This window comes from Rutidosis leptorrhynchoides, chromosome 9, assembly GCF_046630445.1.
Source record: "Rutidosis leptorrhynchoides isolate AG116_Rl617_1_P2 chromosome 9, CSIRO_AGI_Rlap_v1, whole genome shotgun sequence".
NCBI classification, from domain to species: domain Eukaryota; kingdom Viridiplantae; phylum Streptophyta; class Magnoliopsida; order Asterales; family Asteraceae; genus Rutidosis; species Rutidosis leptorrhynchoides.
Window position 1 is genome coordinate 109974070 of NC_092341.1, and position 6834 is coordinate 109980903.

Sequence of the window (6834 nt, forward strand, 5' to 3'; positions counted from 1 at the left end):
GATATATATGTACATATTTGTATAGGTTCGTGAATCGATCCGTGGCCAAGTCTTATTTCCGAGGAAGGAAATATCTGTGAAAGTGAGTTATAGTCCCACTTTTAAAATCTAATATTTTTGGGATGAGAATACATGCAGGTTTTATAAATGATTTACAAAATAGACACAAGTACGTGAAACTACATTCTATGGTTGAATTATCGAAATCGAATATGCCCCTTTTTATTAAGTCTGGTAATCTAAGAATTAGGGAACAGACACCCTAATTGACGCGAATCCTAAAGATAGATCTATTGGGCCTAACAAACCCCATCCAAAGTATCGGATGCTTTAGTACTTCAAAATTTATATAATATCCGAAGGGTGTCCCAAAATGATGGGGATATTCTTATATATGCATCTTGTTAATGTCGATTACCGGTGTTCACCATATGAATGATTTTTATCTCTATGTATGGGATGTATATTGAAATATGAAATCTTGTGGTCTATTGTTACGATTTGATATATATAGGTTAAACCTATAACTCACCAACATTTTTGTTGACGTTTAAAGCATGTTTATTCTCAGGTGAATACTAAGAGCTTCTGCTGTTGCATACTAAAATAAGGACAAGATTTGGAGTCCATGTTTGTATGATATTATGTAAAAACTGCATTCAAGAAACATATGTCGTTGTAATATATTTCTAGTGTAAACCATTATGTAATGATCATGTGTAAATAGTATATTTTAAATTATCATTATTTGATAATCTACGTAATGCTTTTAAAACCTTTATTGATAAAATAAAGGTTATGGTTGTTTTAAAAATGAATGCAGTCTTTGAAAAACGTCTCATATAGAGGTCAAAACCTCGCAACGAAATCAATTAATATGGAACGTTTATAATCAATATGAACGGGACATTTCAGTTGGTATCCGAGCGTTGGTCTTAGAGAACCAGAAAATTTGCATTAGTGTGTCTTATCGAGTTTGTTAGGATGTATTAGTGAGTCAGGACTTCGACCGTGTTTTCTTTAAAAATGATTGCTTAACATTTTTGTTGGAAACTATATATTATTAACATGTAAATATTATGTGATATATTAATCTCTTAACATATTTGATATTGTGTGATAGATGTCTACCTCTAGCACAAATCCCATTGACTCACCTAATAATAACGAAGAGTCGAATATATATTGGAAAGATTCACAAGTTCCCGAAGAACCGGAAGAAGAGGAAACGGAACCGGAAGAAGAGGAACCGAAAGAAGAAGAACTAGAAGAAGAGGAACCGGAAGAAGAAGAGGTTCCGAAGGGGGGAACAGTAGGAACCACAGAAAACCGGTCAAATAAAAGAAAATCCTCAACCAATGGACCAAAGTTAATAATGGTCAATGGTGTTTCCGCTAAGGAAGCAAAATATTGGGAAAGTTACCAATTTTCCAATGAATCGGATCCCGATGAGGATTCCGATGATGTTATAGAAATTACCCCGACCCAATTTAATGAGGCAAAAGAAAATAATAAGGGAAAAGGCATCAAAATAGATAAATCTGATTCCGACCCCGATGAACTTTATATGTACCGTCAACACCCGTATTTTCAATATCGTGACAATAACCCGGGAACCTCTAAACCACCAGGTTTTTCTAAACCAATGTGGAAAACGACGGCTCGTATTAGAGGAACATCATATATCCCTAGAAAATTAGGAAAAAGAACCAAGTCCGAAGAAGAAGAAACCAGTGATTCAGATTAGAGGGGTGTGAGCATGTTGTGTAATAAATGTATTGTAGTGTGCTTGTACTTTTATGTTCTATGTAAAAATTGCTTGTATTGTTTGTTATTACGAATCTAATCCTTGTCTATTTTACAGTATAAAAACAAAATGGACGTTAAGGGTAGACAACCGAATATTTTAGAAGACCTACCAGAGGATATGATTGAGGAAATCTTGTCTAGAGTCGGTCAGAATTCATCAGCACATTTAGTTATGGCGAAATTTACTTGTTAAACATTTGAAAGACTTTCCAGAAATGTCTTAGTTTATAAAAGGCTTTCCTTTGATAGGTGGGGTATATCACATTGGGGAGACTTTAAGTTACGCCGTATTTGAAAGGACCCGTCCTAATCCATCCGGACAAAGTCCACATCGATTATAAACGAATCACAATAGTTGATTACATCGTGAGGTACTTGACCTCTATATGATACATTTTACAAACATTGCATTCGTTTTTGAAAATACAAACTTTCATTTCATTGAAAGTTGACGGCATGCATATCATTTCATAATACATCCAACTATAATTGACTTAATAATGATCTTGATGAACTCGATGACTCGAATGCAACGTCTTTTGAAATATGCCATGAATGACTCCAAGTAATGTCTCTAATATGAATTAATGCACAACGGAAGATTTCTTTCGTACCTGAGAATAAACATGCTTTAAAGTGTCAACCAAAAGGTTGGTGAGTTTATTAGTTTAACATAAATAATCATTTCCATCAATTTAATAGACCACAAGATTTCATATTTCTCATAAACATATGTCCCATACATAGAGACAAAAGTATCATTCATATGGATTGAACACCTGGTAATCGACATTCACAATATACATATAAGAATATCCCCATCATTCCGGGATCCTCCATCGGACATGATATAAATTTTGAAGTACTAAAGCATCCGGTACTTTGGATGGGGCTTGTTGGGCCCGATAGATCTATCTTTAGAGTTCGTGTCAATTAGGGTGTCTGTTCCCTAATTCTTAGATTACCAGACTAAAAAAGGGGCATATTCGATTTCGATAATCCAACCATAGAATGTAGTTTCATCTACTCGTGTCTATTTCGTAAAACAGTTATAAAAGCAGCGCATGTATTCTCAGCCCAAAAATATAAAGAGAAAAAGGGAGTAAATGAAACTCACCTAATGTATTTTGTAGTAAAAATACATATGACAAAATTAGACAAACTGAACAATGCAGGGTTGGCCTCGGATTCACGAACCTATATCATTTGTATATATATTAATACACATATTTGCAATCGAACAATTGTATATATATGAATTTATTAGTTATGTCATATTTATATTAATAATATGTATGTCTTCATATTTTCACTTTGTATATAAGAATCTAAATTTTATTATGTTTTATGTATTAAATATATATATATATATATTTATATATATCATTTGTTTGAAAAATAGTAATTATAATAATACCTATGTTCATTAAAATTGATAATAACATTAATAATAACCTATTTTACTTTCATAATAACACTAATTATAATAATCATAATCATAATAGTAATAATACTAGTATTTAATGATAATAATAATAAATCGTAGTATGTTTATTATAATAATACTTAACTTAACGATAATAATAATAATATTCATTTTTTTTTGTAATTATAATCATAATGATAATACCAATAATAGTTACAACATGTATTAGTATTAATAATAACAATAACGATAATTCTAATTCTAATTCTTATAAGTACGGTAGTAATAATAATCTTCAAGTAAAATAACAATAACAAATAATAATAAATTTCATAATAATAACAATAATAATAACAATAATAATAATAATAATAATAATAATAATAATAATAATAATAATAATAATAATAATAATAATAATTAATAAGAAAACTACCTCAACATGGTTTTCTAAAAAGAAATGTCTCAGGCCAGAATCGAACCCGAGACTTCTCGCTAGCCCATAAACACCTCAGACCATTCTGCTTTTACCTATTTTCCTAATTTAATCTACAACTGAAATTCATTTAAACTGAAATTTGGATTCTGTGAGCCTGCCAATAGCCCAACGAAATTTTCGGCCCAATAACCAAGATCCGGCCCAACTCTCTTCAATTGATAATAGTAAAAAAAAAATTAAAATGCTGCTTGTTGGAATCGAACCCGGAACCTTTTTGTTTAAACACAACACTCCTAACCAACTGAGCTAATTAGTATTTCCTGATTTATAACACAACTAAATCCTTAAAACCCTTAACTTCGATTATGACATTATTCCTAAAACAAAGTTGCTGTAAACATGTCATTCATCATCATCATTACACGTTAACATCATCATTATCCATATTGTCCAAGAACCAAAAGTAGCAGCCACTTTAACCATTTTTTACGGCCCACACAAATTAAAAGAAAACCATTTTAATAGTTCCTTAACTTTATTAGTTGGATCTACCCACTAACTCATTAACATAAGTCAAAAAGGGTTCTTGGTTCATTATTTAAACATAAAGAAAACAATCAAGTTGTAGTAATCCTATACGACCACTGTATCGAATTTAAAAAGGTTTGGTTGAGGCTGTCTTGTTCGAACAGAAGAAAGGAAAAAAAAAAGTTTTGATGTATGTATGGGTTGAATATATATGTAATTGTATGTACATGTGATTTGGTTCGTATTAAACAGAAACATGTAGTAGCAGTGACAAGAACATCAACAATGATGATGTTTACAAATGGGTTTCGATGAGGTGACTTGTTTAGGGTTTGCTCTTGGTTAATTATAGCGAAAATCCAACAGACCCAGCGAATAGTAGCAGTAATAATCACGCAGCATTCTGTTAACCTCGTTCAGGTCATCATTTAGATATTCATTGTTCATCATCTTTAAGCCTTTATTATCATTTATGTTTTCGTTTAAGAGATGTTAAGAGATAAAACAAGATCATAAAGCAAGAACGAAGAAGATAGATAGATGGTTTACCTTCGACCAGGTTGAAACTGAAACAGAAATTATAGAAGTTGGTGATGGTGAAGGTGTTATGGTGGTGATAGGGTAGCCGGATGGTGGTTGGATGATGCAACCGTAATAACAATTATCATCAAGGTATTTGTGTGGTGATGTATATGTGTTAGAGTGTGTATTTGAGTGATTGTTGAAAGCAGTCGAGTGTTTATCTCCTAAACCTACCCAATCGATCTATAACAGAAAGGGAGAGTGGACAGATAGTCACGGGTTAACTAGGAGAAGGAATAAAATTTAAAAAGAAATCTGATTATTATCTGTAGATAGGTTGTCGACTAGGATATCAACAAAGAAGATCAATTAAATAAATAAAAAATAATTGATACAGATGATTGTGATGTGTAACAGTTTTATATACTCCCAACACACAATTGGATCGATTAAAGATTTAGATGTCGAAAGTGATTAACAGGAGTAATCGTACAAAAGGAAAGAAAGAAAAAAATAGAGTTTGATGGGGATGTATAATAAACTGGGTTCTTTATATAAATAATTAATATTAAAAATTAATAATTATGAATCTAATAAATATTAATAGTTCAGTAAAAAAAAAAAATACTAATAATACTACTTGAAATAATAATGTTAATAATCAAAATAATAATAATACTAATAATAATAATACTAACTATAATAATGTTAATATTATTAACGATAATAATAATATTAATAATCATATAACAACTTTTACATATCACATTTCATATTTATATGTGATATGTAATAATATCAATACCTAATAATATTTGTATTAACATTAATATTAGTAATAATAATGGGAGTAATAAGAATAGTATAATATCAATTTATATATCAAACTTCATATCTATGTTATGTATATATTGAAAATAATAATAATAATACTGATTTTAATATTAAAATAAAATATTGAAAGTAACTATAACGATTATGTTTAATTATATTTTTAACCCGTAATCAAACTTATATATATATATATATATATATATATATATATATATATATATATATATATATATATATATATATATATATATATATATATATATATTATTAATTATGACATATATATAATAACATATATAACGTTTAATATTTATATATATATTACAATATACATATAACATTAACTATGTAAAGGAATCATATATATTTACATGTAGATTCATTTTAATCACAATATTATTATTTTATATATCATTTTACATATTCAATTCAAATGATTAATTTGTTTTCCATTATTTCAAATTATTATATATAGTTATATATTATATATATATATATATATATATATATATATATATATATATATATATATATATATATATATATATATATATATATATATATATATATATATATATATATATATATATATACTTATATATTTATTTACACACACTTGTTCGTGAATCGTCGGGCATAGTCAAAGGGTGACTGACTACATGAATATAAATTTCAAAACTTTCGAGACTCAACATTACAGACTTTGCTTATCGTATCGAAATCATATAAAGATTAAGTTTAAATTTAGTCGGAAATTCCCGGGTCTTCACAGTACCTACCCGTTAAAGAAATTTCGTCCCGAAATTTGAGTGAGGTGGTCATGGCTTACAATAAAAATGTTTTCATGACCAATATGAGTTGATAATTATAGGTTTATCATCATTGAATAATAATGATAAAATAATTCGATTATTCTAAGAATATGAGTGAAGCTATCGCAAAAGAGTGAATTGAATAAAATAAGATCTTTCCTTAGCTTTTGACGTAAGCAGGGTTGAATTTCGGAATTCATGGGATTTATAGAAAATCTTCGAAATCAAAAAGATTTGATTCTTCGGTGAGTAAGGAAATTAAGATCTCTATAATTAAATACGGTGATCTGCCTCGATTACTCTGTTTGATATTTCCATTATAAATTAAGCTCTTCCGTTCCATTATTCTCACCATTCCTATACTTTCTTTCTTAGTTCATACATCCAAAAGATTGTGAAAATGCTGAATCCAGTTCTAATCCTTGATATTTTTCTAATTATTATTTCTGTCATCCTTCTTTTCA